This window comes from Lissotriton helveticus, chromosome 1_2, assembly GCF_964261635.1.
Source record: "Lissotriton helveticus chromosome 1_2, aLisHel1.1, whole genome shotgun sequence".
Classification (NCBI taxonomy): domain Eukaryota; kingdom Metazoa; phylum Chordata; class Amphibia; order Caudata; family Salamandridae; genus Lissotriton; species Lissotriton helveticus.
Window position 1 is genome coordinate 378,508,994 of NC_136058.1, and position 25,164 is coordinate 378,534,157.

At 43.9% G+C, this 25,164-nt stretch overlaps 4 non-coding genes across 4 annotated transcripts; 1 reads left to right on the forward strand and 3 right to left on the reverse strand.

Annotated features, from left to right (window-relative positions):
* Positions 1-9,994: 9,994 nt before the first annotated feature.
* Positions 9,995-10,068, reverse strand: TRNAN-GUU (transfer RNA asparagine (anticodon GUU)). The gene has a single exon. It is a non-coding gene; the product is annotated as a tRNA-Asn (tRNA).
* A 13,601-nt stretch (positions 10,069-23,669) lies between these two features.
* On the reverse strand, positions 23,670-23,741 carry TRNAW-CCA (transfer RNA tryptophan (anticodon CCA)). The gene has a single exon. It is a non-coding gene; the product is annotated as a tRNA-Trp (tRNA).
* A 247-nt stretch (positions 23,742-23,988) lies between these two features.
* Positions 23,989-24,062, reverse strand: TRNAN-GUU (transfer RNA asparagine (anticodon GUU)). Its single transcript has one exon. It is a non-coding gene; the product is annotated as a tRNA-Asn (tRNA).
* Positions 24,063-24,269: 207 nt separating this feature from the next.
* On the forward strand, positions 24,270-24,340 carry TRNAD-GUC (transfer RNA aspartic acid (anticodon GUC)). Its single transcript has one exon. It is a non-coding gene; the product is annotated as a tRNA-Asp (tRNA).
* Positions 24,341-25,164: the final 824 nt, after the last annotated feature.

Below are 25,164 nucleotides of genomic sequence, written 5' to 3' on the forward strand. Positions count from 1 at the left end.
ATCGACGGGATGTCTGCAGCTAACCTGTTAACACAGCTAAAACAATTAATAAAAATACATAGACAATTAGTCCAGTATGTGATGCGGACTTCTACAATTCAGCCAGCAATTAAAATTCCACAGCTGACCCCTCACCAGGGGAACACAAATAAAATTACACCACAGAACATCCAGTCCTGCCTAGGTAAAGTACCGGCTAAACGGGAACAAATACCATTCTGGCTAGCGCAGAAAGTCACCCAACTAGAGGCGGTGTTTCCAGACACCACCCCGCTAGAAAAGCACAGGATTCTGACTATCTGTCTTCCAATGGGAATCGCACCACACATTGAGGACTGTGACACTTGGGGTACAGTCTTTGCTTCCATCTACACAAAAACGCACGGTGTTCCATCCATTTCGGTAATACCAGATGTGCTAAAACAAATTCAAGACGAATACGGTCCAGAACCCGCTTTAACTCTTGGTATGAAATTACTAAAAGACTTCAAGCAGGTCTCGGCTATATTATTAGCCAACATAAAGGGAGAAGCAGCAAACGTGGCGATCCGCCAGAGGTTAAAGGAGACAGATATAGCAGACCAACCAGCTGAAATTGCCAGAATCATAGAAAAATCCTATGAGGAACTAGGTAGAGATAGTTTAGGTGGAATACCAGTAAAACCACAACTAATTGAAAGTCCTGAAAAAATATTTTTTAATAATAATTCAACATCACAGAAAAAGAGCTGGGATGGAAACAAACAATCCAATCCCAAAGAAAAGAAATTCCAGGCCAGAGGAAGGTCTCCTAGGCGAAGAGAGAAATCTCCGAACCAAAGACACAGGTCACCCCAGAGTGACCCCTCTGGGAAAAGATATAACCTTAGAAATAGGGATAATATAAAAAAGCCTGATAGATATCAATACATTGATACACGTCCCTCTCAATCTTTTCAGACTTCCTCGCAGAAATCGGAAAGAAGAGGACGATCAGAACAAAGAGAAGAGCACGCCAAGTCCAAAGACAAGGAACCTGCTCAGCTAAAAAAGAAATTACAATTTCCAAAGAAGAAGGTAGCCAGCATTAAAATAGTTAACAATGCCGAGAATTCTGAGGACACAACTGAAAAACGGGGAATGGGCTCAGACAATGCTAGACAGCGCAGCAGAAGTGAGCATAGCTCGCAAAGTCCTTATGAATCATCTGGAGACAGTGGACACGAATGAATATCTTCAAGTGGAAACTGCAGACACCAGAGTTAGCAAACCTCACAAAATATACGAAATAACATTACGTATAGAGGGAGATAAGACTAGAAAAATAAGGGGACTATTTTGGGATAATCTCTCCAAAGGCTATGATATCCTTCTAGCTGAAAAAGACTGGCCACCAGAGTTTGTCAGGGATTGCCCTCATGGCGAAGAAGTAATCATGCCTGCCTTCTCAAATCATATCCCAATTCATAAAAAATACACACTTGCTAGAAAGTGGGCAGTGGCTCTAGCACCTGCTTTATATAAAAATCACGTGGGATGGGATGAGGACTCTCCTCCTCACAAAATCCAGTTAAAATCACAACCTACTGCACAAAGGCAGTACCCAATTAAGCAAGAAGCTAAAAAACATGTAAAAGAAATACTTGATCAGCTAGAATACCAGGGGGTGATTGAAACTTGCACCTCACAAATGAACAACCCTTTGTTTCCGGTCTCCAAACCAGACAATTCATATCGTCTAGTTTTGAATTACCGACACCTTAACACATGTTGCAAAACTTTTGCAGTGCAAAATTCGCATAGCGCTGCACTAATGAATAACATAGTGCGCAAAAAATACAAAACAACATTAGACATCTCTAATGGATTCTTTTGTCAAAACATTGCACCAGAGAGCAGATATTTGTCTGCGTTCTCAATAAATGGCACTCAAAAACAATTCTGTCGGTTAGCCCAGGGGTACAAGAACAGCCCGGGAGTATTCTCAGCGAGAGTAACAGAATTACTACAAATATATGATGATGAAGCATTATCTTATGTCGACGACATTTACTTAACAGATGATGACTTGGAGACTCACTTGAAGAGAGTGAACACCATAATACTTGGGTTCGCAGCAGAGGGTTACAAATTCAACTTTAAAAAATCCAGAATTGCCCATCTGACAGTCCTGTTCTTAGGATATGAATTATGAAGTGAAGGCAAAAGCCTGGCTGACAATTTCCTAGAGAAATGTGCCGTAATCCAAGCACCTAAAACACTAAAAAACCTACAGTCGATTCTAGGCTTCCTAAATTTCGGAAGAACATACATTGCAAATTACGCAGAAAGGGTCAAACCCCTTTATGATCTGATAAAACCAGATTTTAAAAGATCCAATTGGACTCAAATACACACAGAAATTTTGAGATCCTTACAAACAGACATGCTAATTAAAACAAAATTAGAAACACGTGATAACACACGCAATCTAGTGATTCGAGTCATCCCAGGGAGATGCGGATTCACATACCTGACCTCTAATGAGGGAGAAAAGGTACCAATTGCATTCAAATCACACTTGTACACAGAAGCTGAACAGAAATTCAGCAACAAAGAAAAAATTGTTCATGCAGTTCAAACCGCAATAGCTAGAGAAAAAGATCAAGCTGACGGTAGACATATCACAGTCAGAACAGCAGAATCAGCCTTTGAGGCACTAACAACACCGTGTAATTTACCAACAACAACATTGAATCCGGAATGGATACAATGGGTGAATTCAATCACAACGGACAAAGTATACTATTACTTTGATCCAGAACTAGAAGAAATGGAAAATTTAGAATATGAAAGAACATTCCCTCTGCCAATCGACATTCTGCCTTTACGACATTACGCCTGTGTAATTTATACAGACGGACATGCTCAACCCCCCGTTTGGGGAGAACAGGCATATAACCCCACATGTGGGATTACAAAAGAAGTGTGGCGCGGAGGTAAACTAAAACCTCTATTAACAAAAACACACTCAGTAGAAACTAATTCAGAACAACAAACTGAAACACTAGCATTGAAAATGGCGCTAGATAATGCAGATCGCGAATTCCCGACACTTATAGTGTCAGATTCATATTACTGCGTCGAATCATATAACAAGGATTTGCAGACATGGATTCAAAACGGTTACAAAGATGACACAGATGCACCAATAAAGCAGAAACTGCTCTGGGAACAAATAGCTCTTTTACAAAAAGAGCGACCAAAGGCTCACGTGACACACTCACTGAGTCATCAGCGTGATGGCGTTCACGTTGCAGGGAATTCATTGGCTGAGACAGCCACAGCGGCAGTCACTAAATCGGCCCCCGTAGTTCGAAAAAAGCGTACATTAAAATACATTGACGGTGAAACAGTGCTGGCGGTGAAAACGTCATCAAAAGGCGACTGCTCAGCGCTACCGATCAACTATCCACTCAATTATACATACATAATCGATGCAAACTCCGTCCCTTTTGCTCAAATCCCTGGAGTGGGGGATAGAGTGATTCCAAACATGGACAGGAGAAACTTGTTAATCGCAGACGCACATATGGGCGAGGGTCTCAGACACCTCAAACTAAAAGATTCTCTGGAAGAATTACAATCACGGTACTGGTGGCCAGGCATGAGCCTGCGTCACACCATGTTTGTAAAAAACTGCCCAAACTGCAACAGAGATCGCAGTGGGGAGAGAAACAGTTTAATACCTCGTCGTTTTACTCCAGAAAAAATCAAGAGTAAAAAGGAAGGCTTGCGATTAACATATACAGGCTAGTTTCCACTTATAATGTAGATCACCAGCACTCGGCTGACGTCTGGACTGTTATACAAAGATTTGCGAGTCTAATTGGCATATACACTAAGAGCATGCTACGTTTGACCATTGTTTTCACTCTAGCCCTCCAGTCTGATTGGAAACATGGCCAAATGAGCATAGCACAGCGGGAATCTTCTCACTTCCTTCCTGAGGGATACGGGATGGTGTAAAGAAAAAACCAAGGCATAAAGCAATCTATAACGGAAAGGATATTAGGTTCGGGAGCTGGGTGGGTCAAACACCTAATAAGTGTCCAACGTAGTCTAAATAACTTGCCAAGAAATTCTCTGAGGGGATTCAGTGCGTACGAATTATTATTTGGAACTAGGATGTTGATCTCTGACATTGATAGTCAGACTTCAGTGGTGAAAGAAAAAAGCTTTGATATCAAAGACCGTTTGGCTATTTTGCAGGACTTAAACAAAGCAAGAAAAGACCTGAGCAACATAAAGTTGAAACAACAGCCAACAACCACTGAAGAACCACCACCTGTCCCAGCAAGACCTGTCTGGATTCCAAAAGTCGGGGATCTAGTCAGGGAAAAGATTGCGGTAAGGAAGGAATTTGGGCCTTCTTACAGGAAAGCAGTTCCTGTCTTGTCTATCAACGGGACAAGATCAGTTGTACTACCGCCACTTGCTGGTAAAAAGGAGAACCGAGTTGTATCCATCGACCTGGTAAAACCACAATCATGTGGCCGATAACAAACAGTAGGCCAAGTGGACTCCCAATAAGTAGCCGAACACCAAGGTTTGCTACCAGTACAGAGGTCCTAACGAAGAGGCTCATCACATTTGAAACGCCTACAGAAGAACAACAAGGACTATGCAACAATGCAATAGAACTCAGACCTCTGAAAACCCAAATAAAAACCTTTGGCAGAGACACACCAATCTACAATGAAGTACCAAGCGAAAATGCAGGAAACAGTAATCCTGAAGCAATTGGAACAATTGACAGAACTGCATCCGGCTACTTCATAAACTTCGATGATTCCTCTGAAGGCTTCAGTGAATCAAAGACACAGACATCATCAAAAACCTTTAAAAATAAAGCTAAAGAACTTTTGAAACAACTGAAAGAAACATATCTGATTTCTCCATGGATCGAATTTTGGGTGGGTTTTGGTGCATTTATCCTCATACTTTGGCTCATCATGGTACTTACTTTGGGACGCTTCATTGAGGGAAAATATGCTAAAATGGACACAGCAAGTCAGAAAATCAACTTGATCCTCAAACCACACACATCGTCACACGTCGAGAAGAGAGAACTTTCTTCAGTCAACTTCACAGCCAATCCGATACCGGGTGGGGTAGCCTGGGACAACACTGACTATGAAATTTATGGTCCGGTCGAAATCCTGAAATATCCACACCAAATTAAGATCTCATTGAGTGACTTTGCAAAACCAAGCTCATTTGCTGATGATTGGGACTTCGAAAGCATTAATAATATGATGTCTGACTTAGTAATGTCTGCTAAATTTACCAAACATGATTATTTGCAGGGTTCTACAAATTATGATAGTATGTACTGTTATAACCACTATGGTAACCATTTTCTACATAGATATGCACAACCTAGAAATGTTTTAAATTATAATCAATGGGAACATTGTGCAACCCCTCCAAAAGGAAGCTCAAGAACCTTCTATGACAAATATTCATACTTTTCAGGTTTTAACATAAGTAATGCTGAAGCATTTTATTTCAAATTGTCAAACAAGACAGGAACTAAGACCATGATAACAAACACAAAATTAATATATTCGGACTCATTTTTTGAACAAATAAATACTTTTGGTTTTGATTATTGGGACAAAAATGTTGAATTGAAAAGTGTTTGGGGTACAAAAGAATGGCAAGTACAGGGTATAGAATCTTTGTTTAGAGCCTGTATGATCCCAGAACAAATGATATTTTTAAATGACACTGTTCAACAAACTACCTGTCTTGGCCTAGCCAAAATTAAAGACTTAAATAAACCGTCTATTCCAAAACCAACAATGTACAGCAATACCTCTACAGATGAGGAGATAGACGTAAATTATGTATTAAACCAAAACAGAACACATCCAGATTGGAAACAGTGGTTGATCTGGCCCACAGATACTAATAACTGTCAAGACAGATTCCTGAACAAAACACAGGGGTTCAAAATGACCAGGCCAGACCCTAGATATCCCCAAAGACATCACCCAGGGATAATAACCACCTACAGTGTGGGCAAATTATGCCTTCAGTGGCTACAAACTTCCACACTGACAGAAATTAAGCAACACCTAACTTTACTTACTGATGGTGCTGACTTGCCTGATTTCATTTTGGGACCACGCAAACAGCGTCAGAAACGTTTCATAGCAGCCTCTGTATATGCAGCATACAATGAGGCCTGGAAGGTTACTCAAATTGAAACAGCAGAGAGAATACGGGAAATTGACCGTATTAATTTGGAAAAATCACTTTCTGTAGTGGACAATGGGTTAATGACTCTGTCCTCCAGAATTTTTTCTTTGGACAGCATTGTGTCTTCAGCAATCGACATATTATCGCAAGACTTACTGTTATTACAACACGGTCAGTCTCAATTGCGTTCTATTGTACAGCTTGGCTGGACGTTACAAAATCTACGTTCAGGCTATGTGCCTTGGCGTTTAATCAACACAACGTCACTATTCCAAATCTTTAACCTTACTGATAGACAAATCAGTATGGCACAAAAGGGTGCTGATTATACAATCTTGAGCATTGAAAAACTCGAAAGATTACCAGTGACAATGTCAGAACGACCTGTCAGTGAATGGATAATACATGGGATATTAAATATTCCAATCTCAACCTTCAGGTTTCAATACTGCCAAAAATATATACAGGCTGGCATGTACGAGAAATTGGGAAAAGGGTACATCAAAACAACATGGAACCTGCCCTATTCACATGCATGTGTCAGTAATAAAGGACAGAAAGTGTTTCTTAGTGGCAATAATTGTGCGATGTCACTAAGCGGCACGCTTTTGTGTAACGGAATTAGTTTGCATGGAGCCTGTGAAGGGAATTCATACAACCTTTCATGTCACCAGCAAGGCGCACCTGCAACAGAGATTGAACCATTCTTTCAAAGACTCTATAATGGGAGTTACATTCTAATTGTAGATCGCAGATGTTGTAGTCTTATGCCCGGGACTCCTTATCTCGTAACTACGACTGCGAAGGTCAAGTGCTGTGGACGCTTATTGTTCCCCAGCTCCTTTCCAGACAGGGAGGCAAGGGCATGGCCCAACTTGAAAATTACTTCTATTCGAATAGATACTTTAAGCAGAATGAAAACAGTGCTTCTTCAGACGTCTACAAGGCTCACGTCATCAAAAGAAACGTATGATCTACAAGTCGCAAGGACGACTGCAGAGATACATTCATTGTTATCGACTAATTCCCCCTTACATTTCGAAGAAATCCTGAATGAAATCTTAAATGTTTCTGATACCAATGGGGTCTCAAAGGTATTTAAGACAGTATTTTCGATGGCATTAACACCATTCAAAGCCATACTGGGTATTTTTCCAGATTTCGTCCATTCGATTTTTGGCGGACTTCCCCTGATCTTGGGACTAATTGCAGGAATCCTATTCTTGGTCCTTATTTTTCGTTATGGCAACCCATGTCACAGACCAAACTCTTGCGACAAGGGAAGAAACAATCCTAGCCATTGGATACCGGGACCGGATATCAAAAATCCTGGGACTCTCCCGGCTTAGAGACCTGAACATGACTTGGTTTCTATCATTTCGACCAATGTGGCAAAGATATGTTTTACCTGTATTAAGGTGTCTGCTATGCGGAGAAGAATGCGTGTTAGACATCTGTCTGACGCTACAATCGGATGCGCCAATGGATGCAGAAACATTGTTGAGCCCGATCAAGGTTCACGCTTTGTGCTGCCCTCAAAGGCTACCAATCCTAATGACGGCATTCGTGGAAGCTTCACCACTACGATTGAGGGGTAGTGAAGTTCAAGATGAAAGCAGCATCGAACAGGTACGACCTTCTGTCAGCAATGCGAATCAGAATGTCAATGGAGACAATCATGCGCACGAATGCATGGTTACACCTTTTTCCGAGTTAGTGGAACTTTCCCAGGAAGCTGTTGACAGCTTTTTCGAAAGCCTAAATGATATGATGTTCTCACCAGAGCAGAAATAGAGACTTTTGAGCAAGCTCGCACACGGCGTTCCCTGAATTCGGCCTTCAACTTTAAAAATAAAGTCACATGAACAATTTTACCTCCAGTTCACGGACAGCAATTTTTCAGCAGCCCCAAAATATTTTTGCATATTTTTCGGGACACTATCTTCTGCTTAAAGTAAGAACTATTCTTAGAGAACTAAGGTTTCTAAATTTTAGATAGCTTATAGACATTAGCTGCCCGCTGGTATGTTCATAAATATTTTATTCTGTGATGGAATGGTCTCGAACTTTTTTTCTGTATTAAGAGCCATTTCATGTGTAGATTCTCATATACCAAATAGCAATAATGTATACAAATGCGTGATTTCTTTGGCATTATTCTACAGCTTGAGTGCATACAATACAAATGATTGCAATTTCTTCCGTATATTTGAAAAATTTCAAAATGCATTTATGTATTATGTATTTTGGGGTGGTAAGGTATACACTATACTCTATAGTATGTTTTTACTATGCATAGATTAGTAAATATGTCCATAGTTAGCGTGGAGTGGGTGTGATGTATTCCTATAGGTTCTGAATCGATCCCCCTATTCCTGACCCTATTCTGGTTAAACAAACCAACAAGTTAACTAGCAGTCAGCCCATGAGGCAGAAAACCCCCATGATGCAGATACCGTTATCTGACGCAGTCACACTACGGCACAGGAACGTGTTATCTGATTAGGTCATAACGCTTGCGATCTAATTAGACAAGCGATATTCCTCCAGCCCCTGATAAGGCATACGGAGTTCTCATAACAAATCAAACCTATGACAACCTGGGCAAAACCCTGCGGCCATTGTTTTGATTTCACCGAGAACTTCAGCAAAAGAATGTGCTAACGAGCAAGTCGTATGACATCCTTATTGACGTATCTAGGTCCATCCTTACGTCAATCTCGGCACCTTAAAGGTATAAATATTACCGATATTGCCCTATGCAAACACACGCGGTGGTGACGAGACGGAGCAGCCATACTTGCCGAAGCCCAGAGCAGAGCAGACCCCGCTGGCACAGCCCCGCCTTCCTGACGCGCTGAGAACGAGACGCGCTGCTTTCTCCTGCCGAGAGATCCAGCACCGGCGCTTCCGGGTAGCCCTCGCAGGCAGCCTGGAATATCGAGACCAGAGAGAGAGATACCATCCCTCATTCATCCTTAATTCCAGGTACAGAACTGAATAACTCCTCGCAGAGAATTCTTTAGTTATTCACTTGGCAAAAACAAACTTAACTTAAACTGTAACTTTCTATTCCCGCCCACGTATTAGGCTTAGGTCAGGTACACGGGGTAGGCGTATTTAGAAACACCAGTTGAGTACGTTTAGTCAAATGTATATGTGTATATAATATATTTTATTCATTTTAAAACATCTTATGGCTTAGAAACCATATCAATGTTTTTACAGTATTATTTTATACTTCTGCTTTTAATGTATGCACTTTACTTAACTATAAGTATTGCAATAATATCGATCCATTTCTCTTGTATGAGAAAAGAGACTGATCAATAAATAACACCTTTTTATTGAACACGCCCGTCTCTTCCTTTTCTCTACATTCTGATGAGACTAAGAATGCACGTACTGACTGAGTAAAATAAATTTCCTTTTGTTCACACGACTCTCGAGATACACTCTTGATTAGGGGAGAGCAAAGTTGTCATGCTCTATGGTTGTCAGAAACTAAATCCCTTCTTGTCTAATCAGGGAAGTTAATTCCTTCCTGAACATTCGAGAAAGTTTCTAGTGAACTCTGAGCTAGCTGGCAAACCCAAAACTTTAAGTCTAATATCGTCAGTAGTAGACCTAGTTAACGTCTGGTCTAGGCCTTTACTATTGAAGATATTATTCCAATGCGCAGAGCCTATTGGGATAATAGGAACTACACTACAAGAGCAAAGGTATGTATCTGTGTTTCATTCCAGTGCTTCATGCAGGCAAAATGATTCGTCCCTGGGTGGGCTTGAACCACCAACCTTTCTGATAACAGCCGAACGCGCTAACCAATTGCGCCACAGAGACGAGTAACTGCAGCATCTTTCCTTAGACTGAATATATATTTTGATATGTAAGCGCCTGCCTGGAGCTTGTCTTATATAAGCCATCATCATGTGAAACTTTGGCGTTGTGTGGTAAATAAATAAATAATACCCTATTTTTGACTAGACATATATCATAACAGATAGCTCAATAAATAAGAGTCAAGATTCGAGGTAGTAGGAGTTTTGCAGGTTTAATACAGCATAAGGACAGGAACAGGACAACCTGCATAGGAATAGGATGACAGGGTGACAGGGCCCAGCAGCTGCTGGGGCTGGATCTGGGATGAGCGCGCTGGCTTTTAATAACAATACATGAGCATATATACATAACGCAAACACATAGCATTACATTGCAGTAGGCGTAGCAGTGGGTGGAGCAATAGGTGTGACGCGTAGCAGTCGCGAAAGATAAGGGCGAAAGTAGGTGTAACTGGGCGTATACATAGACATGTGATGCAAACGTAACAGGATATGTCATGAATGGGGCGGAAACCATGGAGGGGGCTACCTGAGGAGCCGGGACCTCTAACCTGATGGTGCGCGCAAACTAGCAATGACGTATCACTAGGAGAAGCTGGGGGCTATGAACTCTGTGCTAGGAGCAGAGACTGAAGTCTGGAGGGTCGGAGCGACATGTACCTAAGCAGTATCTAGTATCTGATGTTTAGAGAACATGTTGATATAAACTAGAAGTCAGGAGGGGAAAGGCTAACGTGATTCTAAGACTGGACCATGCATTATTCTACATGTAGTGCGTGATGAAGAATATGAAGAATATGAAATGACCATTAAATGCAGTATTTCTCTAACGTGGAGACGTGAAGGCTAGACAATGACGGAAACTATTGATGCAGTTCAGTAGCTTAGGAATGCAGAGAAGGAGGACTGAACTGATAACTGGAATCATAACATATTCTTTGGCAGACTCAGAGACTGAGCCAGGCTGGGCCGGGCACTGCGAGGCAGGAAGTAAGTGAAGGGTCGAGGATACAGGTGGGGGCTGTATCGCTCCTCAGCGAGGCTTCAGGAGACAGGAGCTGAATCTGGTGTCCAGGCCCTTTTGAGGCCTAGAAACGGGGACTTTACAATAGAATAACGTGCACACTGAGAAACGTGGCAACGTAGCTTTACATAGGCCTGATATTCGTAGTATTCACGAGAACTGGAAACTGGCATACTAGAGGGGGACACAACTGTAATTGCGTCATTAATCAGACATGGGGAATGCATATGCATATTTAATCATGCACACATAACATATTATGGATGACACGTAGGGACACAGAACATGGCAAAATTTACTTTTCCACATTCCCTCCTTGTCACTACGTTTCCATCAGGAAACATCAATATTCATGATACCATCTATCATTTCATACAGTATCATTTGCTCGTCTCGAATTATCCTGGAACGGGATTTAGAACTGGGCTTGGGACTAGGAATACAAGAGGTAGCACAAATGCCGCAAATCGCAGGGCCACATTGTATACAGAGGCAGCAGCTGAATATGATCGCTACTGCTATACCTAGAAAGGACAAGACTTTCCATCCCCAGGCGGAAATTATACCCCAGAACCAACCGGACCATGTCCAGGTGCCTGGATCTTGGTGTATCAGATGGGCAATTTTATGGAGCCTGGTTATAGCGGAATAGACAGACGGCGCGTTATTTGGAATGAAAATGCAGCAACTAGATCCGATGACTCTACAGGCCCCGCCCCTATCGGCCAGTATGACGTCAAGGACGAGACGATTTTGCAAAACGACAAATCTCATAGCAGATTGCTCTTCAGTTAAGTTACCTAGAGCAGAGGCAGTCTCATTTACTACAGCTTCAAGGGTTCTGGTTAATCTACGGATTAACTTACTATTCTGGACAGGTCCTATAAAGAAGAAGAAACCTTTATTGAAATCTGTATATTGTTCTAGAGTAGTTTCAGTATAATCGACAATTGGGGACTCCCTTCTATGTCTAATGTGTACTAGATGTGTGTTTCTGTGATAATCAGATGGGGCTAGGAAAACTGGTGGCAGTAGGAAGGCAATGTAACAGGTTCCCTCCCAATCGAGGGGCAGACGAACATATGCGGTTTGACCACAAATAAAATATGAATGACGTGAAGCTTTGAAAATAGATTTCCCACTGTCACTATACTTGACAATAGTAGTACAATCACTATGTCCTACATGTACGGAACCCTTATTTCGGACACATAATTCGCCTTTGACTGGTAGTACTGAAATAGCAGGTAAGTCTGGAGTGGAATCAGACTGAACATTCAAGACCATGAAATTCGACGAATAATTACCTAAATTATACACTTCATTTTCTAGATCTAAACCTGTTCGGTGGGGGAGACCTTGCTTGTCTGGGAAACATGTACTGTTAAGAAAAAACATATCTGTTGAGGATGACGTTAACGTGGACCATGCTCCACACGAACCATTATGTGAGAATGGATAAGGAAAAAGTGGCAGAACTCCCTTCGGTGTCTGGAAAGGGGGGAGTCGACCACACACCCAACAATTAGTGGCATTGCTGGTCTGGTGTGAGTAATGTAACATGCGGATAAAGGAGTTATTACGCATGGCGAGGCGGTAGGACAGTTCATGAGGGGGCAGATCACTAAACGTGTGCTCTACTGTAGCATTAGCAGACTTATTTACATGTGAAACTGGGAAACATAGGTAAAATGCATAACTGGTGCAGGAAATCATAAGGCTGGAAAACAATATGAAACATAGAAAAATGATACATCGGATTGAGTTTTGACTAACTCTCTCACTATGGGGGTCTATTTTATACATGTCAGAAACAGTCTAACCGTTTCACCTAGGGGAGGACTTAGACAATCAAACTGGCTGACTTATTTTACTAGACCGTAGTTTCTGTTTATACACCTGCTGCGGAGTTTTCTCTAACAGGGGAGGGGTTGTAACAATGTCTTTTGCGGGACAGTCCTTGAGAACAATATTTTGGCAATCCTTTGAATCCTGGGAAATGTTCTTTAAGGCGGGTTTCAGTCCATTAAAAAGTTTAACATGAGAAAGGTGTACCCAGCCTTTGCGTCCTTCCAACTTCACGGCTGTACGGGTAGTGAGGAGGACCTGTCGGGGCTCTTTCCATCGAGGCTCCAGCGGACTTGATCTGTCAAAGTTGCGGACCATCACCATGGATCCTGGAACGATTTCATGCGGTGCCACCTCGGTATTGTCTGGAAATGCGGCGGCAACCTGTGAACGACATGAGTTGAGGGCAGACATCAAGGAAGCTAGGTAATCTGTCAGCATATTACTTGAAACATCGGTAATACTTCGGGGTCTAGGAGTACCCCACATGTTAGGGGGGCGGCCGAAAACGACCTCATACGGGGACAGACCTGATCTGGAATGTGCGACCATGCGCATATAAAATAAAGCGACTGGCAGGGCTACTAGCCAGTCCACACCTTTTTCTTTACACACTTTTGCAATACGGATTTTCAGGGTCTGGTTATGTCTCTCTACGAGACCGGCTGCTTCAGGATGGCGTACACAATGGAACTTCCACTGGTACCCTAGCAAAAGGGAAACATGCTTCATCAACTCAGATGAGAATGGCTGGCCGTTATCAGAATATACGACTCTAGGGAGTCCATAACGGGGGAAGAACTCACGAACCAACTGCTTGGCAGTGGTCGCGGCTGTGTAATCTGGGACTCGATATGCTTCTGTCCACCTGGACAAAGCGCATACAACTACAAGGACATACTTGAAACCTCGACATCGCTCCATCTGAATATAATCCATCTGGAGGACTTCGAAAGGGTGGTCAGGAGGCTGGAAACCACCTTGTTTCACCGGGACACTTTTACCTGGATTAAACTGACAACATATCATACAGGTACGGACTTTCTGCTTAGCTGCAGCTCGTAAATGCTTGTTGAACCAAATGTTCTGGATACTGTCTAACATGGCTTTTTCCCCTAAATGTGCTGGACTATGTGCAGTATTAATAATGACTTGAACCATAGAGTCGGGGAGAAACCATGTGGCTTTACCCTTCGTTAACCATCCTTGATCTGTCTGGACCCCTCCTTGTTCGGACCATTTCTTGATTTCATCGGGAGTAGCATGTAACTGTATGTCTATGACATCTTGAGTAGGGTCCTTAACTGTCATGCATGTAGTCGGATCGGGAGTATGTGTCTGATTAACTTGAATGTCTGGAGTCTGTGCTGTAAGCTTGGCTGTGCGATCTGCTAGATCATTACCCTGGGAAATAATGTCAGAAACTTTCGTATGTGCTTTGCACTTCATGATAGCAATAGATGTCGGTAAATGTATTGCATCTAACAGAGCTTGAATAAGGAGACCATGCTGAATCTTGGTTCCATGAGAAGTCAGGAAACCTCTCTCCTGCCAGAGCACTCCGAAGTCGTGTACAACTCCAAATGCGTAGCGTGAATCTGTGTAAACATTAACTTTCAGGTTCTTGGCGTGTATGCAGGCTTGTGTCAGAGCAACTAGCTCTGCTGCTTGAGCGGACAGAGTATCGATACGGTGTGTTTCAATAACTTTAGTGTCAGTAGTCACTGCATACGCGGCTACTAGTTCTCCTGTACTAGCTCTCATACATGAACCATCCACATAAAGTGTCAGGTCGGGGTCTGGTAACGGAATATCTGTCAGATCTTGTCTTGGCTTTGTCGTAATGTTAACTACTTCCACACAGTCATGTGGGTCAGGATTCGAAGTAACTGATGGTAACAGTGTAGCAGGATTTAAAATGTTGCAGCGTCTGATTTCTATGTGTGGCTGGAACAGTGTCAATTCATAACCTGTTAAACGTGCAATTGTCAAGTGCTGAGTTTGTGTTCGGTTTAAAAGAACTTCCACAGAGTGTGGAACTTGTACTGTCAAGGTATGTCCTAAGACTATGGAATCACTTTGTCTGATAGCTAGTGCTGTGGCTGCAACTGACTTGAGGCACGCAGGCAGAGCCTGGGCTACAGGATCTAATGTGCTCGAAAAATAAGCACAGGGCTTGTATTGTCCTGCTTGATCTTGTGTGAGAACAGACAATGCTGTACCTTCACGTTCAGTGACGAAAAGTGTAAAAGGCCTACTGTAGTTCGGTGTGGCCAGAACTGGAGCCTGGCATAGGGCTTTCTTTAACTCATTGAAACTAAGTGTATGTTCAGATGTCCAAGGGAGGACAGTCGATACGGCTGCCTCCTGTGTCGTTAACTGTATCAGTGGTTTGGCTAGAAATGCATACTGGGGAATCCATTGTCTGCAATAAGAAGTGAGGCCGATAAAAGCACGTACCTCCTTCTGGGTCTTGGGCTGAGGAAGACTCGCTATTAACTGGATACGGTCTGGTGTCAACTGCCTACCCCTCTTGGACAGTAAGTGTCCTAAGTATACCACTTGCTGGACACAGAATTGAAGTTTAGAAGGGGACACCTTGTGCCCCATCTCGGCTAGGAAATACAGAACCGTCAGTGACGCTCGCTCGCAGTCACGTTCAGAACGGGCTGTGATCAGTAGATCATCGACATACTGGAGCAGGGCAGTGTCAGTTGGCATGTGAATGTTGTCTAGTTGTCTCTTGAGTGCTTGACTGTAAATACTAGGACTTTCTGTGAAACCTTGAGGAGCGCGTGTGAACATATAGCTCCTTCCATTTAAACAGAATCCGAAAAGGAACTGGCTGTCTGGATGAATTGGAACACTAAAAAATGCATTCTTGAGGTCGATTACTGTAAAGAACATGGCTTCGGAATCAATGGCTGTCAATAGGGAAGAGATATCTGGGACAACTGGGTACTGCGGAATAATACATTTATTAAGCTCTCGTAGGTCAATCACTAATCGATATACTGGGGGTGCATTTGGATCAGTACGTTTCATGACTGGAATGATCGGAGAATTACATACATTGGAGTCAGTTTCTACAACCACTCCTTGAGCCATGAGCTCGTCAATAATTTTGGATAAGGCTGCTACAGCCTCGGATGGCAATCTGTACTGTCTGATTCGTGGTAACACTACACCTGGTTTGAGAGTCACACGATAGGGTGTGATTTGCATGTAACCTACATCAGTTGGACCTTGCGCCCATAAATGCTGTGGAACATTAGACAGTCTTGAATCAAAATCTCGTAATACATAGTGACCCTTAAAGTCACGTAGGAACAATCGTATTCCCTCTGGGGAACAGCATATAACTGCACCTAACTCTTTCAGTGTCTTAATGCCTAATAGGTTTTCTGGACATGATTTAGTAAGTAACAGATCAGTAGTGCGGGACAATGGACCTACTTCTAGAGTAACTGGCTTTGAAATCTCATTTACGATAGGTTTTCCTGAAAATCCAAGGGAAACATTTCTTGAGCCTGAGAGCGGAGCCCCTGGAACTTCGGCATGACTAATTGTGGTCCTACTTGCCCCTGTATCAATCAAAAACTTTCTGTCTTTCCCTAATACTTGACTGTGAACATAGGGACCTTCTTGATCTACAGGTATCTCGATGAGAGGCAAGCCTACCTCCCTCTCTAGGCTGTTTCATGAATACTGCTGGTACTCTGGATACTCAGACTGTGCATACTGGTACATCTGTGATGTAACGTGCTGTGTTGCAGCAATAGGCTGCGGTACTGTAACTATCTGTTGTGCATTCTGTGGCTGAGGAGTCTGTGAAACTTGCTCTTGTCTAGGCGGACGTGGTCTTTCTTTAGTCTTACCAGTAGCTATGTTGTGTTTCAGAACTGCACACTCATTTATAAAATGACCTGGCTGTTTACAATAATTGCAGTTCCCTTTAACGGGAGCTGCAGGATGACTGGCTTGATTCGGACCCCTCTTCTGACTGTCTTGAGGAACAGATTGTGCAACTAGAACTTTCATTTTCGTGTCTTTCATACGTTTTCTCTCGTGTTCTTGCTCTTCCCTGATTCTATTCTGGTGGTACTGGAGCATCTGGAGCATTTGGGACGGAGTATTAGCTTGCCAGGTGCTTTCGACTTTCAAAACTCGATTTTTAATTTGTGGACTTGAATTCTCGACTAATTTAGTAACAAAAAGGTGAGGGTATGACTCACTACTTGTCTTGAGGCCACTATTGACGCTAAAACATTTTTCAAACCTAGAATAGAAATCACTAATATCTTCCTCTTGTTTCTGTTTACAGGCTGAGATTGCATCCCAGTCTTCTTTTCTAGTTGTCAATAATCTGGGTAAAACTTGAATCAATAATTCTGGTAATTCTTTACATTTCTCTCCTAGACCAGTACCTGGTACTCGTGCCTTGTCTTCAGCTTCTAGAACTGCCCAATCGATCTTTTTCTCTCCCACCTCCCATTCTTTTTCCTTTAGCTTTTCATACACCCCTGCGGGCAACAGGACCTTTAACATTTTAATGATATCTGGGTAAGTGTATTCTCCCATACGGAGCATGTCTTTTAATTCTCTATGGAACCCTGCTGGATCTTTGTCATGACAGGGAATTAATTTCTTCATCTCGAGGAGTTCCATCTTTGTTATTGGAGTGTATACAAACACTCGTTGCATTTCACCGTCCTCTGTCTTAACTGGATGCACTTCTCGTAACGGGTTCTGTCTTTCCATGTAAAATGGTTTACTTTCTGGGGGTGAGACATGAACAAAATGCGGGTTCAGAAACGTTCTATATTTGTGGCGCTGTTCTAGAATGACACTAATTAAATCGGTACCTAAACCTTTCCATCTATACTGGAGTAACTCGTTCAGGATATCGTGTAACGGACCTGGATCAGAGTGCTGACCCTCATACAATGTAATGAGGTGCTGGATCATATACATACCCACCAGTCGCTGCTCGGCTGGGGGCAATTTCAGAAACATTTGTGCCACTATTTCGTCTGGAAAAGTGGTAGAATCAGTAATCCATCGGACTGCTGATCGGGCTAGTTCCTGTTCATGCATGGTACTTAACTCACTGTAACCGATTCGTGATTTCAGAATGTGATCGGTAGCTTGGAATACTTGTTCTAGGGAACCTTGTTCTGGTGCTGAATGATGGAAAATTGACTTGTGTTCTAGGCGTAAATGGCGATCTGGAAATCTAGATTTTCCTACATACGCTATTCTGGCGGTATTCTCGTCCTCTACCTCTTCAGTATCAGAGTTACTCTCTTTCTCGCTTACTTGTGCTGCTTTACGTTGTTCGTGTATCTTTATTATTTCTCTACGGATTTTCTTGTACATACTCTCCATGGCACTAATGGTATTGTGCTTACCCTCGGCTATATTATCACTCCACTTTGTCAGGGTTTTCATTTCGGCCGGATCTTTAGACGGGTAATCTTGTTCTCTTATTAGACAGTTAATTAAAAACTTTAATATCATACGCTGGATCTCAGCTTTCCTTTGAGACATGGCATCACTAATACTTTCTGGATCATCCCCTGTACGGATGAAACGATATATTCTGTCTAGATCTTCTTTCATATTGGGTAGGGTGACTAGATACTCGGTCACCCTCCTTACGCGTACTGAATATAAAACCATATTATTCTCGCCTGGGACTGGGTCATAGGCACATTCGCCAAGGGCTTGCCTGATTTCTGCAACAGACTTATTACTCTTGGGAGTACGCTGTGATGCTTGAGCATGTAATTCGAGTGCTGATAAACGCTTGCGTGGCGGCGGGGTTTGAGGAGGACCTCCTCCTGCGGCCCCTAGACTAGTATCGTCGACTGATATTCTTCGTGGCGGAGCGGGAAATTGAAATGCTGGCTGGACCGGGGGTACCGTAGCAGGTACGGCATGGGGTGCCCCGGTGTCTGGAGGAGCAGGATGTGCCTGATTTACAGGGACTGGCGGAGCGCGAACAGGATCTGCATATTCAGGGACTGTGTCGTCCAGATAGGACGAAATAAAAATTTCAGCTGCGGTCGGTTTGTGACGTAGCTTGGTCGGAACTAGTGGTGGCGGGAAATTACTGGATGCCTCCGGGGTCGCTTTTGGCAAGCCCTCGGCAAGAAGAGGATACATACCCTTAATAAGGGCATTCCTCTGTCTGTCTCTCTGTTCAGTTTTGACTTGTTCACCTATCTCGATTAATTCTTTTTCTTGAGCTCGCTCTTGGGATTCTCTACTTAATTCTGACTTTCTGATTTCTTTTTCAGTTCTTTTATGAGCTTCTTTGCGCCATAACTCAATGGCATCTTTCTGTGACTGTCTGGCTTTCTTTTTCCATAATGCTTCTTCTACTCGCATGATGCATTCGGCATCCCATGTACCCGATACGGGCCATCTATACTTTTCTTCTAACTGTTTGGTATACTCTACCCATAAATCTAGATACAATATGGCACTTATGCCATGTTTCTGATACATAAAGTGACCTGGACTGTCCCTGGGCGGGACGGGAACTGCTGCTTCCAGCAGACCCTTTCTAGTTTTTAACTGACGTAACTTGGAAAATATGGGCATGACTGAACTGTAATCTAGACACAATACAATACACAATGAACACGATACTTATTCCCCATTCATACCACGACATTAAAATACATGAAAAACATTTAAAAATAACAGTTCGAACAGAATACTACCTGGAAATACTGAGAACAGAACACATAAATTTTCTCGAGAACAGAAACTGACTAGAACAGAAACTAGATGCACTGCTGAAACAGTACGAAACTTACCGGTCTCATAAAGAGACACGTCAGGACCCGCATCCACCGAAGTGGGCACTTCGTTTGTGGGACTGTGTACCACCAACCCACAGACCAGAGTCAATTTAAATTGACCCTGTCTAGATACCACCCCAGTAACGGTACTCACCGGGCAGCAAGAACGGAAGGCCTCAGACTGGACTGGACTGCTACGACGACGGACGACGAACTTCGGACTTCGGACTTCAGTTACGGGTGGACCTCCGGATACCTCGGGCCTTGGACTCTTGGCTTGGGCTCTGGTCGGGACTCGCCGCGTTCCTCCACCGTCTCGTCTGGATGCTGGACCGCCTCCTCCGTCTCCTCCGTGGGCCTGAGGGATACTTGAGCAGAAATATCTGCCACTGCGCAGAAGAGTTCCGTCACGACTGCAGAGGGTCAGGGGGTCGGCGTGGCTTCACCGACGCGTGGGGAAAGGGCAAGTCCCTATTCGGGCGCCATTATGTGGTAAATAAATAAATAATACCCTATTTTTGACTAGACATATATCATAACAGATAGCTCAATAAATAAGAGTCAAGATTCGAGGTAGTAGGAGTTTTGCAGGTTTAATACAGCATAAGGACAGGAACAGGACAACCTGCATAGGAATAGGATGACAGGGTGACAGGGCCCAGCAGCTGCTGGGGCTGGATCTGGGATGAGCGCGCTGGCTTTTAATAACAATACATGAGCATATATACATAACGCAAACACATAGCATTACATTGCAGTAGGCGTAGCAGTGGGTGGAGCAATAGGTGTGACGCGTAGCAGTCGCGAAAGATAAGGGCGAAAGTAGGTGTAACTGGGCGTATACATAGACATGTGATGCAAACGTAACAGGATATGTCATGAATGGGGCGGAAACCATGGAGGGGGCTACCTGAGGAGCCGGGACCTCTAACCTGATGGTGCGCGCAAACTAGCAATGACGTATCACTAGGAGAAGCTGGGGGCTATGAACTCTGTGCTAGGAGCAGAGACTGAAGTCTGGAGGGTCGGAGCGACATGTACCTAAGCAGTATCTAGTATCTGATGTTTAGAGAACATGTTGATATAAACTAGAAGTCAGGAGGGGAAAGGCTAACGTGATTCTAAGACTGGACCATGCATTATTCTACATGTAGTGCGTGATGAAGAATATGAAGAATATGAAATGACCATTAAATGCAGTATTTCTCTAACGTGGAGACGTGAAGGCTAGACAATGACGGAAACTATTGATGCAGTTCAGTAGCTTAGGAATGCAGAGAAGGAGGACTGAACTGATAACTGGAATCATAACATATTCTTTGGCAGACTCAGAGACTGAGCCAGGCTGGGCCGGGCACTGCGAGGCAGGAAGTAAGTGAAGGGTCGAGGATACAGGTGGGGGCTGTATCGCTCCTCAGCGAGGCTTCAGGAGACAGGAGCTGAATCTGGTGTCCAGGCCCTTTTGAGGCCTAGAAACGGGGACTTTACAATAGAATAACGTGCACACTGAGAAACGTGGCAACGTAGCTTTACATAGGCCTGATATTCGTAGTATTCACGAGAACTGGAAACTGGCATACTAGAGGGGGACACAACTGTAATTGCGTCATTAATCAGACATGGGGAATGCATATGCATATTTAATCATGCACACATAACATATTATGGATGACACGTAGGGACACAGAACATGGCAAAATTTACTTTTCCACAGTTGTCATGTCTGCTGCGCACACTTTGTTCATATGTGTCCAATTTAAGTGTGTGACCTGATCACTGTCTTGGACCGAGCTATGCCTGTGAACACCCCATGTGAAGCATTGGTGGTTCAGTGGTAGAATTCTCGACTGCCACATGGGAGGCCCGGGTTCGATTCCCGGCCAATGCAAGACTGCTTTCTTTTGACTTTGTTTTTGAAAGGAAATATATGACCTCAGTGGGGAATAAAATGGTAAGCAGTGACCCCGACGTGATTTGAACACGCAACCTTCTGATCTGGAGTCAGACGCGCTATTGTTGCGCCACGAGGTCCTTACACTTGCAACCTTCGAGCCAGATCAACAAATGCTGTGGGCCTTTTGACTTATTTTCCCCTCCTCATATGCCTACAGTTGTATTACAGGGCTAGGCCTTTTGTTTTCTATCCTAATTATGAAATTGACTGCAGGTGCAGAGAGAACGCAGAGGATTGAAATGTACATGTACAGCAATTTATATAGCGCAAATCACCGAGCGGTTTCTAAGCGCTTGCTTAGGGAACCCGTCCTGGTATTCCCCTGTGAGATAACCCCAGCAGGGTATCCGCAAGGTGAAAGCCAGGCATCCCGCCGCGAGGGGCCGTTGTGGAGATTAAGCAAGCTATTGCCCAGAGTCGCAGAGTGTGAACTCGTGAATCGAGTAGGCACCAGAGCGAGAATTGTCGAGTCCATGGACATTTTAGGACTCAAGACCCCGAAATGTTGAGGTAAAGGGTCTTAAGCAGGAGAGAGCAAAGGTACGTATCTGTGTTTCATTAAAGTGTTTCATGCAGGCAAAAGGATACTTCCCTGGGTGGAATTGAACCACCAACCTTTCTGTTAACAACCGAACGCGCTAACCGATTGCACGACAGAGATTAATAACTGTTGCACTGTTCCTGAGACTCAATATATATCTTGATATGCGTGTGCCTGCCGGGAGCTTGTGTTATATAATGCGTCTTTATGCCATACAACATTTCTCATTTGCTTAGTGTCTTGTTATTGTTGGACGTTATGATGAATAGACTACTGTCTAATGGTGTTAGAGCCAGTATTACTACCGGTCCCAGTGTATGGGACACATAATGACTTTTCTGTTGCCTGCTTAGCATAGCTCCCTGCTCCTCTGTAGGTGTGCTACCAGCCAGTAAGGCATGTGTCTTGCCCATCAGATGTGTTATGTTAGACTTCACTTCTCTGCGAGCAAAGTCTCCCTCCCATAGCAGGTGCTTTCTCTGAACTCTTGACTTGTAAGACTGCTGGGAAAGGCCCTCCCTAGCCCCTCACTCAGATAGATACATTTACCTTCAGAGCTCAGCTTTGGAGAAAGAGATTGGGGAGAGAGCAAATAGGGGAAGGCCCACGGTGCACACTTTATTTTACATAAAAGCTCGGTCTCGTGGGAGGACAGGGACAAGAGGGTTCTCAGGGAAAGAAATCCCAGGAGTATTGATGGCTAGGCCCTGAAACACAACAATCCCGGATTGGCCAGGCACAATATGCCTGTGCAATAGGCCTGACCCTAGGCTTCCGGAGTTCTTGATCACCAAATACTCCAGTGATCTAAGCCCGACCAGGGCTGTGCCCGACCAGGGCTGTAGGCCGCGTTGGGAGCACATTAGGGACGTGTAAAGGGGCGCAGGGTGCAGAACTCTGCCCGTTTCACCCCAGTACTTAGGGGAGGACACTAAATCTGGGAAAGCCAGTGGGAAGGATTTTCCAGGAGGAGAGTTCAGTGAGATAATCTGAAACACAAAAATGCTGGTGATCTGGCGGGTGCATTCTGTGAACCACTTTTGTCGGGAGCAGCCTGCCATCATGCCCTGATAAACACAACTCTAGTCCCAAGCCAGTGACCTCAGCAAATGCAAAGACATTCATAGTTATAGTCTCCTGCATCTGATTCTTGCCATCTTCATGTGAAACGTTGGCGTTATCATGTCTGCTGCGCACACTTTGTTCATATGTGTACAATGTAAGTGTGTGCACCTGATCACTGTCTTGGGCAGAGCTCTGCCTGTGAACAACCCATGTGAAGCATTGGTGGTTCAGTGGTAGAATTCTCGCCTGCCACGCGGGAGGCCCGGGTTCGATTCCCAGCCAATGCAAGGCTGCGTTCTTTTGACTTTGTTTTCGAAAGGAAATATATGACCTCAGTGGGGAATAAAATGGTAAGCAGTGACCCCGACGTGATTTGAACACGCAACCTTCTGATCTGGAGTCAGACGCGCTACCGTTGCGCCACGAGGTCCTTACACTTACAGCTTTCGGAGCCAGATCAACAAATGCTGTGGGCCTTTTGACTTATTTTCCCCTCCTCATATGCCTACAGCTGTATTACAGAGCTTGACCTTTTGTTTTCTATCCTAATTATGAAATTGACTGCAGGTGCAGAGAGAACACAGAGGATTGAAATATTCAGAAAAGGGTGTCCAGCAGGAGAGAGCAACGGTATGTATCTGTGTTTCATTAAAGTGTTTCATTCAGGCAAAATGATACGTCCCTGGGTGGGCTTGAACCACCAACCTTTCGGTTAACAGCCAAACGCGCTAACCGATTGCGCCACAGAGACGAGTGACTGCAGCATCTTTCCTTAGACTCAATATATATCTTGATATGTATGCGCCTGCCTGGAGCTTGTCTTATATAAGCAATCATCATGTGAAACTTTGGCGTTGTCATGTCTGCTGCGCACACTTTGTTCATATGTGTACAATTTAAGTGTGTGCACCTGATCACTGTCTTGGACAGAGCTATGCCTGTGAACTCCCCATGTGAAGCATTGGTGGTTCAGTGGTAGAATTCTCGCCTGTCACGCGGGAGGCCTGGGTTCTATTCCCGGCCAATTCAAGGATGCATTCTTTTGACTTTGTTTTCGAAAGGAAATATATGAACTCAGTGGGGAATAAAATGGTAAGCAGTACCCCGACGTGATTTGAACACGCAACCTTCTGATCTGGAGTCAGACGCGCTACCGTTGCGCCACAAGGTCCTTACACTTACAGCCTTCAAGCCAGATCAACAAATGCTGTGGGCCTTTTAATTTCAAATTTGTTTTATTGATTTTAAGAGCAACAGTAGGCATTACAGTACGAAAGAAATGCATCAGGCATAGAAGGCAGTCGATACAGATAAGTACGTCTTCTCTACAGATCAAATAGCAGGCTAGGTTCAGTTGACATAACAGAGGTATAGTGACAAAGCTGCAAATGTCAAGTGTAGTGAGGTAACAAACTTGTAGGAACAAAAACCAGAACTCCCTCCCCGTTCCCAGCCTCCCCCCTCCCTTCCCACCCCACCCAGTGTGCCAGACTCGTGAAATAATCACGGATGCATTCGTAGAGTAAGTATCGCAGTTATCCATGGGATCATGAAGGATCATGTGTAGGCTCAGTGAGTCGCAGTAAGCGAAGGTACCTGGGGCATGTGATCTCGTTAAATTCTTTGGACAGGAGGGAAAGCAGCGGGAGCCAGACCTTCCGATATGCAGTCATGGAATGTGTGAGTGTGGCGTGGATACGTTCCATCCCCAAGGTGAACCAGATTTTGTGCAGCCATCCCGTGTGAGTGGGCCTGGTAGTCGAGCCCCAGAAGGACAGAACATGTGGTGTTGCAGCTTGCATGGCGATCCCCATTTGGCGACCTCTGGGGGACTTTAGGGGAAAGGTTAGTGC